Source organism: Bombina bombina, chromosome 1 (genome assembly GCF_027579735.1).
Source record: "Bombina bombina isolate aBomBom1 chromosome 1, aBomBom1.pri, whole genome shotgun sequence".
Lineage (NCBI taxonomy): Eukaryota > Metazoa > Chordata > Amphibia > Anura > Bombinatoridae > Bombina > Bombina bombina.
In genome coordinates this window covers 215,015,395-215,027,843 of record NC_069499.1, presented here as the reverse complement: position 1 = coordinate 215,027,843, position 12,449 = coordinate 215,015,395, and the positions used below count along the sequence as shown (strand labels likewise).

Below are 12,449 nucleotides of genomic sequence, written 5' to 3'. Positions count from 1 at the left end.
GGTAAGCTACCATAACTGTGTGAGAGAATAAGGAGACACCATGTGCAAGGTAAGCTACCATAACTTTGTGAGAGAATAAGGAGACACCATGTGCAAGGTAAGCTACCATAACTTTGTGAGAGAATAAGGAGACACCATGTGCAAGGTAAGCTACCATAATTTTGTGAGAGAATAAGGAGACACCATGTGCAAGGTTAGCTACCATAACTTTGTGAGAGAATAAGGAGACACCATGTGCAAGGTAAGCTACCATAACTTTGTGAGAGAATAAGGAGACACCATGTGCAAGGTAAGCTACCATAACTTTGTGAGAGAATAAGGAGACACCATGTGCAAGGTAAGCTACCATAACTTTGTGAGAGAATAAGGAGACACCATGTGCAAGGTAAGCTACCATAACTTTGTGAGAGAATAAGGAGACACCATGTGCAAGGTTAGCTACCATAACTTTGTGAGAGAATAAGGAGACACCATGTGCAAGGTAAGCTACCATAACTTTGTGAGAGAATAAGGAGACACCATGTGCAAGGTAAGCTACCATAACTTTGTGAGAGAATAAGGAGACACCATGTGCAAGGTAAGCTACCATAACTTTGTGAGAGAATAAGGAGACACCATGTGCAAGGTAAGCTACCATAACTTTGTGAGAGAATAAGGAGACACCATGTGCAAGGTAAGCTACCATAACTTTGTGAGAGAATAAGGAGACACCATGTGCAAGGTAAGCTACCATAACTTTGTGAGAGAATAAGGAGACACCATGTGCAAGGTAAGCTACCATAACTTTGTGAGAGAATAAGGAGACACCATGTGCAAGGTAAGCTACCATAACTGTGTGAGAGAATAAGGAGACACCATGTGCAAGGTAAGCTACCATAACTTTGTGAGAGAATAAGGAGACACCATGTGCAAGGTAAGCTACCATAACTTTGTGAGAGAATAAGGAGACACCATGTGCAAGGTAAGCTACCATAATTTTGTGAGAGAATAAGGAGACACCATGTGCAAGGTTAGCTACCATAACTTTGTGAGAGAATAAGGAGACACCATGTGCAAGGTAAGCTACCATAACTTTGTGAGAGAATAAGGAGACACCATGTGCAAGGTAAGCTACCATAACTTTGTGAGAGAATAAGGAGACACCATGTGCAAGGTAAGCTAGCATAACTTTGTGAGAGAATAAGGAGACACCATGTGCAAGGTAAGCTACCATAACTTTGTGAGAGAATAAGGAGACACCATGTGCAAGGTAAGCTAGCATAACTTTGTGAGAGAATAAGGAGACACCATGTGCAAGGTAAGCTACCATAACTTTGTGAGAGAATAAGGAGACACCATGTGCAAGGTAAGCTACCATAACTTTGTGAGAGAATAAGGAGACACCATGTGCAAGGTAAGCTACCATAACTGTGAGAGAATAAGGAGACACCATGTGCAAGGTAAGCTACCATAACTTTGTGAGAGAATAAGGAGACACCGGGGGCTACTTATCAAGCCGTCTACTTTTCTGGCTTCGCCGGCCCAATACGTCCGCCTAAGCTCGCCTACCTTCGCCGCCGCGGACCTTGAATACGTTCGCCTAAGTTATCAAATAAAGCTGTCAAAAAGCCGCGGGGCGATGAGCAGCGGACTGTGACAGTTATCACTCATCCGATCTCGCTGCCCTTCGGCTTTTTCCCAGCTTTATTGCTAGCCTGTCACTAAGCACTCACACTAAACTACACTGTTCTACCCCCTATACCGGCGCCCCCGGAGCCCCCCGCAACTAAATAAAGTTACTAACCCCTAAACCGCCGCTCCTAGACCCCGCCGCAAGTCTTATAAATGTATTAACCCCTAAACCGCCGCTCCTAGACCCCGCCGCAAGTCTTATAAATGTATTAACCCCTAAACCGCCGCTCCTAGACCCCGCCGCAAGTCTTATAAATGTATTAACCCCTAAACCTAAGTCTAACCCTAACCATAACGCCCCCCTAACTTAAATATTAATTAAATAAATCTAAATAAATTAACTCTTATTAACTAAATGAATCCTATTTAAAACTAAATACTTACCTTTAAAATAAACCCTAATATAGCTACAATATAAATAATAATTATATTCTAGCTATCTTAGGATTTTTTTTTATTTTACAGGTACCTTTCAATTTATTTTAACCATGTACAATAGCTATTAAATAGTTATTAACTATTTAATAGCTTACCTAGCTAAAATAAAGAGAAATGTACCTGTGAAATAAATCCTAACCTAAGTTACAATTACACCTAACACTACACTATACTTTAATAAATTATTCCTATTTAAAAATAAATACTTACCTGTAAAATAAACCCTAAGATAGCTACAATGTAATTAATAATTATATTATAGCTATCTTAGGATTTATATTTATTTTACAGGTAACTTTGTATTTATTTTAGCTAGTTAGAATAGTTATTAAATAGTTATTAACTATTTAATAACTACCTAGCTAAAAGAAATACAAAATTACCTGTAAAATAAATCCTAACTTAAGTTACAATTAAACCTAATACTACACTATCATTAAATTAACTAAATAAACTACCTACAAAGAACTACAATGAAATACAATTACATAAACTAAAGTACAAAAAATAAAAAAAGCTAAGTTACAAAAAATAAAAAATTAAGTTACAAACATGTTAAAAATATTACAACAATTTTAAGCTACTTACACCTAATCTAAGCCCCCTAATAAAATAACAACCCCCCCCAAAATAAAAAAAATCCCTACCCTATTCTAAATTACATAAATTTCAAAGCTCTTTTACCTTACCAGCCCTTAAAAGGGCCATTTGTGGGGGCATGCCCCAAAAAGTTCAGCTCTTTTGCCTGTAAAATAAAAATACAACCCCCCCCAACATTAAAACCCACCACCCACATACCCCTAATCTAACCCAAACCCCCCTTACAAAAACCTAACACTAATCCCCTGAAGATCATCCTACCTTGAGTCGTCTTCACTCAGCCGAGCCACCGATGGAACTGAAGAGGACATCCGGAGCGGAAGAAGTTAATCCTCCAAGCGGCGCTGAAGAAGTCTTCGATCCGGCCGATGTCATCTTCAAAGAGGCGCTGAAGAGGTCTTCTATCCGGGCGAAGTCATCTTCCAAGCCGGGTCTTCAATCTTCCTTCCGCCGACGCGGAACCACCTTCTTCACCGACGGACTACGACGAATGACGGCTCCTTTAAGGGACGTCATCCAAGATGGCGTCCCCTCAATTCCGATTGGCTGATAGGATTCTATCAGCCAATCGGAATTAAGGTAGGAAAATCTGATTGGCTGATGGAATCAGCCAATCAGATTGAGCTCGCATTCTATTGGCTGTTCCGATCAGCCAATAGAATGCGAGCTCAATCTGATTGGCTGATTGGATCAGCCAATCGGATTGAACTTGAATCTGATTGGCTGATTCCATCAGCCAATCAGATTTTCCTACCTTAATTCCGATTGGCTGATAGAATCCTATCAGCCAATCGGAATTGAGGGGACGCCATCTTGGATGACGTCCCTTAAAGGAGCCGTCATTCGTCGTAGTCCGTCGGTGAAGAAGGTGGTTCCGCGTCGGCGGAAGGAAGATTGAAGACCCGGCTTGGAAGATGACTTCGCCCGGATAGAAGACCTCTTCAGCGCCTCTTTGAAGATGACATCGGCCGGATCGAAGACTTCTTCAGCGCCGCCTGGATGATGACTTCATCGGATGGAAGATTTCTTCAGCGCCGCTTGGAGGATTAACTTCTTCCGCTCCGGATGTCCTCTTCAGTTCCATCGGTGGCTCGGCTGAGTGAAGACGACTCAAGGTAGGATGATCTTCAGGGGATTAGTGTTAGGTTTTTGTAAGGGGGGTTTGGGTTAGATTAGGGGTATGTGGGTGGTGGGTTTTAATGTTGTGGGGGGGGTTGTATTTTTATTTTACAGGCAAAAGAGCTGAACTTTTTGGGGCATGCCCCCACAAATGGCCCTTTTAAGGGCTGGTAAGGTAAAAGAGCTTTGAAATTTATGTAATTTAGAATAGGGTAGGGATTTTTTTTATTTTGGGGGGGTTTGTTATTTTATTAGGGGGCTTAGATTAGGTGTAAGTAGCTTAAAATTGTTGTAATATTTTTAACATGTTTGTAACTTAATTTTTTATTTTTTGTAACTTAGCTTTTTTTATTTTTTGTACTTTAGTTAGTTTATGTAATTGTATTTCATTGTAGTTCTTTGTAGGTAGTTTATTTAGTTAATTTAATGATAGTGTAGTATTAGGTTTAATAGTAACTTAAGTTAGGATTTATTTTACAGGTAATTTTGTATTTCTTTTAGCTAGGTAGTTATTAAATAGTTAATAACTATTTAATAACTATTCTAACTAGCTAAAATAAATACAAAGTTACCTGTAAAATAAATATAAATCCTAAGATAGCTATAATATAATTATTAATTACATTGTAGCTATCTTAGGGTTTATTTTACAGGTAAGTATTTATTTTTAAATAGGAATAATTTATTAAAGTATAGTGTAGTGTTAGGTGTAATTGTAACTTAGGTTAGGATTTATTTCACAGGTACATTTCTCTTTATTTTAGCTAGGTAAGCTATTAAATAGTTAATAACTATTTAATAGCTATTGTACATGGTTAAAATAAATTGAAAGGTACCTGTAAAATAAAAAAAAATCCTAAGATAGCTAGAATATAATTATTATTTATATTGTAGCTATATTAGGGTTTATTTTAAAGGTAAGTATTTAGTTTTAAATAGGATTCATTTAGTTAATAAGAGTTAATTTATTTAGATTTATTTAATTAATATTTAAGTTAGGGGGCGTTAGGGTTAGGTTTAGGGGTTAATCATTTTATTACAGTGGCGGCGGCGTAGTGGGGGGCAGGATAGGGGTTAATAAATTTATTATAGGTGGCGACGGTGTAGGGGGGGCAGATTAGGGGTTAATAAATGTATTATAGGTGGCGACGGTGTAGGGGGGGCAGGATAGGGGTTAATACATTTAATATAGGTTGCGGCGGGTTCAGGGAGCGGCGGGTTAGGGGTTAATACATTTATTATAGTTGCGGTGGGCTCCGGGAGCGGCGGTTTAGGGGTTAATATGTATAGAGTAGCTTGCGGTGGGCTCCGGGAGCGGCGGTTTAGGGGGTAATAACTTTATTTAGTTGCGGCGGTGTAGGGGGGGTCAGATTAGTGGTGTTTAGACTCGGGGTACATGTTAGGGTGTTAGGTGTAGACAGCTCCCATAGAAATCAATGGGATGTCTGTCAGCAGCGAACTTGTACTTTCGCTATGGTCAGACTCCCATTGATTCCTATGGGATCCGCCGCCTCCAGGCTGGCGCTTTGAAAACCAGGTACGCTGGGCCGTAAAAGTGCCGAGCGTACCTGCTAGTTTTTTGATAGCTAGCAAAAGTAGTGAGAATGTGCCGCACTTGTGTGCGGAACATCTGGAGTGACGTAAGAATCGATCTGTGTCGGACTGAGTCCGGCGGATCGAAGCTGACGTCACAAAATTCTACTTTTGCCGGTCTCGAGCCTTTGATAACTAAGGCGTATCAGCCTCGCCACAAATACGCTGCGGAATACGCAGCGTATTTGAGGTTGACGGCTTGATAACTACCCCCCACCATGTGCAAGGTAAGCTACCATAACTTTGTGAGAGAATAAGGAGACACCATGTGCAAGGTAAACTACCATAACTTATGCCATATAGTGCTCTAGACATGTGCAGGCTTCTTTGCTTTTTTTCAACAAAAGATACTAAGGGAACAAAGAAAGTTTGATAATAGAATAAATTAGAGAGTTGTTTAAAATTGCATGCTCTATCTGAATCATGAAAGAAAAATGTTGGATGTCATGTCCCTTTAACTCATAACAAGAAGTTGGGATTAGGTCTGGGTACAAATCTCTTTAAATTATACAATTTTAACCTACTATGTTGCTGTGATTTTTTTTTTTCCTGCAAAATATTTGTTCTGATATAAACCCTTTAGAAGTTATCACTACCCTTAAAAAAAAATAAACGGAAGACAAAAAATAAATTTCTTACACTCCTACACCCATAGGTGCATGTGCAACTGTAAAAACTACAATGCTTTAAAAAGAAAATGGGGAAAAAATGGTTCTTTATTAAAAAAATATTGATTATTATTTATATTGAATTACGTATTATGTATTAGTATGCAGCAATCTATAAGTATCTTTCAAAAATATTAGTCTTTCTAAAGTTAATCTGCATAAATAATAATTTATTGTTATAGAGAAGTGTTGTCATGGTATCATTATTGATATTTGAATGTTTTTAATAATAGCAACTCTTCCTGTCCCCTTTTGCATCTAAGTAGAGGGACCTGGTACTGTTACCATCAATAAGTATCCGGGTCTGTATATTATCAGTCATAAAATGAATGGTACACAGCAATAAAAAAGGGTTCCGTGTAGTGCATGTATTCCAATTTAAGCACTAGTTGGTTAGAAAAGTACCCACAATGATATAGAGGCAGAACAATAAAAAAAACCCCATCAATAATAAAATAATAATGGATGTTACAGCGAAATTTAGTCCAAAATGATTATTTGATTACAAAAAGGCTGGAAAATTGGTAGGTGATTTGTGATATTGGGAAATATGCAGGTATAACGGTTGTTTCAAAAGGATACAGTTTATATTTCATCAGTACTTTCTTTCCCAGGTTTGAAAAGGTGATGAAAAGTTAGGCTTTTGTGCTGTGCTTCATGATCTTTTTAGTTACAGGAATAGTCTATCCTGTTCCGATAAAGAAAAGTAGCATGTTTTACTCCAAACGTCTTCTTAAAAATAAATCGATTAGAGTAATACTGGCAAAAATCTACCCTATTTGTGAAGGTTCCTCATTTCAAGGCTATCAGACTCCCGTCAGGACCACAGAACCTGGTCAGATATAAAGAGTACTTACCTTTATGTTCCCATTCTTCCAGATCATTACAAATGTCTGCCTTGGCAGGGGAAATTTTAATTTGTCTTTTTACTCTTCTCATTTCATTTGACATTACTCTAGGGACAGGTAATAGCTTTTTTTAAAAAAAAATAATCAGATTATAGAGTATATCTGTGACTCCTTATCTGAGCATCCTTGTCAAGGAATCATTAAAAAAATGTCACATGTCCAATGTTCCGCAGGTGCTTCAGACATTTATACAGTAGATTGATCATTTGAAAGTTTCTTATGATATCAAATGCCATTATTTACCTTATTATTCTGAACACTGGAAAGAATATTTATTCCAGAGTCAGATATTTTTAAAACCATGCCAGCAGTTCAGGGATTTCAAGCATGTACATATTCAATATGCCGGGGATTACATGATGGCACCGGGTTTATGGCTCCTACGTATATCGCTCAATTTGTACAGTTTTACATGAGATGGTTGCAGTTATGTTTCCTGAACCAGTCAAATTGCTCTTTTCTTGATTTATTTCAAATAATTAATCTTTCTCATAAATGTGGGTTTTTGTTATGGTTTACAAGGCACAGGTAGTCCAAGGAAATGAGGTTTCTGTAAATAAAATTGGTTGTTATATCTGCCATTTCAGATTGAGATTTGGTAACACCTCAGGACTCAAATGTGAAACTCCCTTTCCATAAATGAGGACATGATGACAGTTGCATATATTAACCACCACTTGGCGTTCAGATAAGTCTCGCAATGTTAGAAGCTTTAGGTATTAGTATCTTCAGATGGAAAGAAATGAGTGCTTTCTGCAATCATTTTCAGATTATTTGAAGAGCTGATTTTTCAAGAGCATCATCCAGAAGTATACACTGTGTAGCCACTTTATTAGGTACAGCTACTTACTAATGTGTTGAGCCTCATTTAGCCTTCAGAATGACCTGAATTTGTGTGTCACGCAACTCCTGGAGATTCTATGGAGGTGTAGGCCTGCAGCGAATAGCCCTTTCCAGCTCATCCCAAAGATGTGCAATAGGATTGAGATCGGGGGACTGAGCGGGTCACTGCAACAAAGAAAAGTCATTGTCATGTTCCAGGAACCATCCCATAGTGATGCAGGCTTTGTGCACGGCTCATTATCCTGTTTCAGCATGATTTTGTCAACACCTGTATATATATTATATGGTGGCTTATAGCACAACCTGCTTTTTTTGTTCTCTATTATGGGGCCAGAAAGCTTCCCAAATTTTTTTTTAGCTGCTTCAGTTCACTCTACAATCATTAAGGCCTATGAAATCAGTACAATGGTTTGTCTAAAGATCAGTGCTTAGTCTGCTTGAGTGGTTCAAAGTTCTATGGCAAGTCATCATGAAACTTCAGTAAACAATATGGTGCTTTTTGCATATTGTGTCTAAATTCTACCAAGCAAGCAGCATTTGATAAGGTTTTACAGGTTTCCTCAGATTTAAAGGGACAGTCAAGTAAAAAAAATCTTTAATGATTCAGATAGGGCATGTCATTTTAAACAAATTTCCAAATTACTTTTATCACCGGTTTTGCTTTGTTCTCTTGGTATTCTTAGTTGAAAGCTAAACCTAAGAGGTTCATATGCTAATTTCTTAGACCTTGGCCGCCTCTAATCTGAAAGCATTTTGACAATTTTTCACCACTAGAGGGTGTTAGTTCATCTGTTTCATATAGATAACATTGAGCTCACGCATGAAAAGCTCCTAGGAGTGAGCACTGATTGCCTAAAATGCAAGTCTGTCAGAAGAACTGAAATAAGGGGGCAGTTTGCAGAGGCTTAGATACAAGATAATCACAGAGGTAAAAAGTGTATTAATATAACTGTGTTGGTTATGCAAAACTGGGGAATGGGTAATAGAGATTATCTGTCTTTTTAAACAAAAAAAGATGTCTTAACATTTTTACCTTCATATGGTCTAGCGTTGCTACTAATCAGCAATACTGATGTGATTCTCTGAGATATTGAGAGAAAGCCTGATGTTTTTTATATCAATGTGTTCAGTAATTTTTTTGAAGCTCAGGGGCACTGCCAATATTTATTCTACTATATTGATAATAACGTGCTTTGATTTTTGCTAAATTCATGCTTTGTGAATGTTTATAAGCCTAGCGTGAAACATTTCTTTCTTCTATAACATTTATCACATTTCAATAAAATGGTGATTAAGAGGTTATTCTTATTTTGATTGCTTTCCTTTTAAAGAAATTTAATTTTAATTCTACTTAGAAATATACATAACTTTGTGTGATGTTTCTCTTAACCCCTCTAGAGTGTCATTAGTGCCTCTACTTTTTGCAAACATGGCTTCCTATAGAATCTAAAACCCTGTCGACCTTTTGTTTTGGACAATTTCTGTATATCTTTATGAGAGGCTATATCTGTTTAGTGAAATATGTTTAATAAATGAAAATAAATAGTCAGAGCATTTAAAGTGTAAGAAGACTCTAGTTCACTTGTTCTTCAGGTTTTGATTCAAGCTAAAGCTATGTGTTAGTGTAACATTAACCTTCTGTTTTTAATGTACTTCCTTTTATTAGACAATGCCATCAGGAAGTAGTTCACCTTCTTTTCTGCCCTAAGGCTAATTTTAAATTCTCAAACTGTGTAACAGCCTCCTTTTCCTTTTGTTCTGTTGACAACCATCTCTCTCCCTTTTTATGCCATGCCGTTTGCTGTGTGTACACCCATGCTATTGATGTTGTTGGTCTTCTTTAAGATTCAACCCTGGCACGAGCAAGAGAGTTCACATTTCTGAATACGCCTAATAGAAATACAACTGGAGGTGGTTTTAGCTTTTGATTTCATTAATAATCATATTTTTATATAATGCTTTCCTTCTCATGGTAACATTTAAAAAGAACTTAACATGCAGGCCTCAGATTTTACCTGATCCATGAAAACTGATAAATAAGAGCTATCAGCACCTAAATTTATAGTCAACCACTTAATAACCCTCGAGGGAGGAAAGGCTGCCAGGAAGTCAACTTGAAGTTTAGTACTGCAGTTGTTGCTTAAACATCTATCTTTCATTGGGCTCTATCTTCAAAAGGTTTTTAGAGAAATGCTAATTTTAGTCTCACTGTCTTGCAAACCTGTTGCTGGGGTAAATGTTCTAAAAAATTGCGTTGACCCTCATTGTATGGACAAGTAGCAATGATATGAAGTGTAGACTGTCTTTGAACATTGAATGCCAATCTTTGCAGGGTAAAGAGGCTTTTCATAAAGCGTATCCCTTTTTATTTCATTAAAAAAACTATATTTTACATTTAATGTGTAAATATAAATGAAATATTTTATACATTTTGTTATGCATATATTCATGCCTAAACACTTCAGGTCTCCAAGCACATTTTTCAGCACTGTCATGTGTTGCACTCCAGCGCAAAACATAACTCGCCACTTGTAACACCCTAACATAAACCCCAAATCTAAACACTCCTAATCAGCCGCCCCCGACCTCACCAACACTAAATACAATTATTAACCCCTAAACCGCCGCCCACAACATTGCCAACACTATTTAAATATATTAACCCCAATCTACCGGCCCCCACATCGTAACTAATTAACTAAACCTATTAACCCTTAAGCCTAACACCCACCTAACTTTAAATTTAAATTACAATATAACTATCTTTAAATAAATATAAACTTACCTGTGACATAAAAAAAAACTATGATTGAACTATAAATTAAACTAACATTACTATTTTAACTAAATAAAATAAACGAAAAATAAAAAAACCTAACATTACAAATATAAAAAAAACCTTACACTACGAAAAAAAAAAAAGGTTACAAAAAAAAAAACACTAAAATTACAGAAAATAAAAAAACACTAAAATCACCAAAAATAATAAACGAAATTATCAAAAATAATAAATTCTACACCTAATGTAATAGCTCTATAAAAATAAAAAAGCCCCCCCAAAATAAAAACACACCCTTACCTACAATAAACTACCAATAGCCCTTAAAAGGACTATTTGTAAGGCATTACCCTAAGCTAAACAGCTCTTTTACCTATAAAAAAATACAAAGTCCCCTCAACAGTAAAACCCACCACCCAACCAACCCCCCAAAATAAAAAAACGGCTAGATTTAGAGTTTTGTCGGTAACGACACGCGTAGTTAACGCTGGCTTTTTTTCCCCCGCACCTTTTAAATACCGCTGGTATTTAGAGTTCACAGAAGGGCTGCGTTAGGCTCCAAAAAGGGAGCGTAGAGCATATTTACCACCACTGCAACTCTCAATACCAGCGGTGCTTACGGACGCGGCCAGCTTCAAAAACGTGCTCGTGCACGATTCCCCCATAGAAAACAATGGGGCCGTTTGAGCTGAAAAAAAACCTAACACCTGCAAAAAAGCAGCGTTCATCTCCTAACGCAGCCCCATTGTTTCCTATGGGGAAACACTTCCTAAGTCTGCACCTAACACTCTAACATGTACCCCGAGTCTAAACACCCCATACCTTACACTTATTAACCCCTAATCTGCCGACCCTGCTATCGCTGACCCCTGCATATTTTTTTAACCCCTAATCTGCCGCTCCGTACACCGTTGCAACCTACATTATACCTATGTACCCCTAATCTGCTGCCCCTAACACCGCCGACCCCTATATTATATTTATTAACCCCTAATCTGCCCCCACAACGTCGCCGCCAGCTACCTACAATAATTAACCCCTAATCTGCCGACCGGACCTCTCCGCTACTCTAATAAATGTATTAACCCCTAAAGCCAAGTCTAACCCTAACACTAACACCCCCCTAAGTTAAATATAATTTAAATCTAACGAAATAAATTAACTCTTATTAAATAAATTATTCCTATTTAAAGCTAAATACTTACCTGTAAAATAAACCCTAATATAGCTACAATATAAATTATAATTATATTGTAGCTATTTTAGGATTAATATTTATTTTACAGGCAACTTTGTAATTATTTTAACCAGGTACAATAGCTATTAAATAGTTAATAACTATTTAATAGCTACCTAGATAAAATAATTACAAAATTACCTGTAAAATAAATCCTAACCTAAGTTACAATTAAACCTAACACTACACTATCAATAAATTAATTAAATAAAATACCTACAATTAAATCTAACACTACACTATCAATAATTTAATTACATGAAATACCTACAAATAAATACAATTAAATAAACTAACTAAAGTACAAAAAATAAAAAAGAACTAAGTTACAAAAAATAAAAAAATATTTACAAACATTAGAAAAATATTACAACAATTTTAAACTAATTACACCTACTCTAAGCCCCCTAATAAAATAACAAAGACCCCCAAAATAAAAAAAATGCCCTACCCTATTCTAAATTAAAAAAGTTCAAAGCTCTTTTACCTCACCAGCCCTGAACAGGGCCCTTTGCGGGGCATGCCCCAAGAAATGCAGCTCTTTTGCCTGTAAAAAAACACATACAATACCCCCCCCAACATTACAACCCACC

General features: G+C 36.9%; 1 protein-coding gene across 1 annotated transcript in view; it reads left to right on the top strand.

Moving 5' to 3' along the window:
• TMEM229B (transmembrane protein 229B) overlaps positions 1-12,449 on the top strand; it is a 132,769-nt gene that overhangs the window by 112,876 nt on the left and 7,444 nt on the right. The window lies entirely within an intron of this gene.